Below are 267 nucleotides of genomic sequence, written 5' to 3'. Positions count from 1 at the left end.
GGTCCAGCGCTTCGGGACTTTGCCTATTACGGCTGTGACCCATTTTGGTAGGGGGTAACCAAGCCACCTTGGGCACGATTTCAGAAACTCAGTTTTCAGAAATATGTCTATCATAGAAAGTCAAGGACACCTCGAGTAGAAGACATCCGACAAAGGCCAGAGCCCACTGGACCCGGTCGGCACCACACCTCGGTGTGTGGGCTGGTTGTCTGACTTTCAACAAAATGACAGAGTATTGAACGGATTGACGGATTGACAGAGTATTGA

The sequence above is a fragment of the Anarhichas minor genome, unplaced genomic scaffold (assembly GCF_050575085.1).
Source record: "Anarhichas minor isolate MPS153535 unplaced genomic scaffold, ASM5057508v1 ptg000201l, whole genome shotgun sequence".
Classification (NCBI taxonomy): Eukaryota; Metazoa; Chordata; class Actinopteri; order Perciformes; family Anarhichadidae; genus Anarhichas; species Anarhichas minor.
This window is presented reverse-complemented; position numbering follows the sequence as displayed.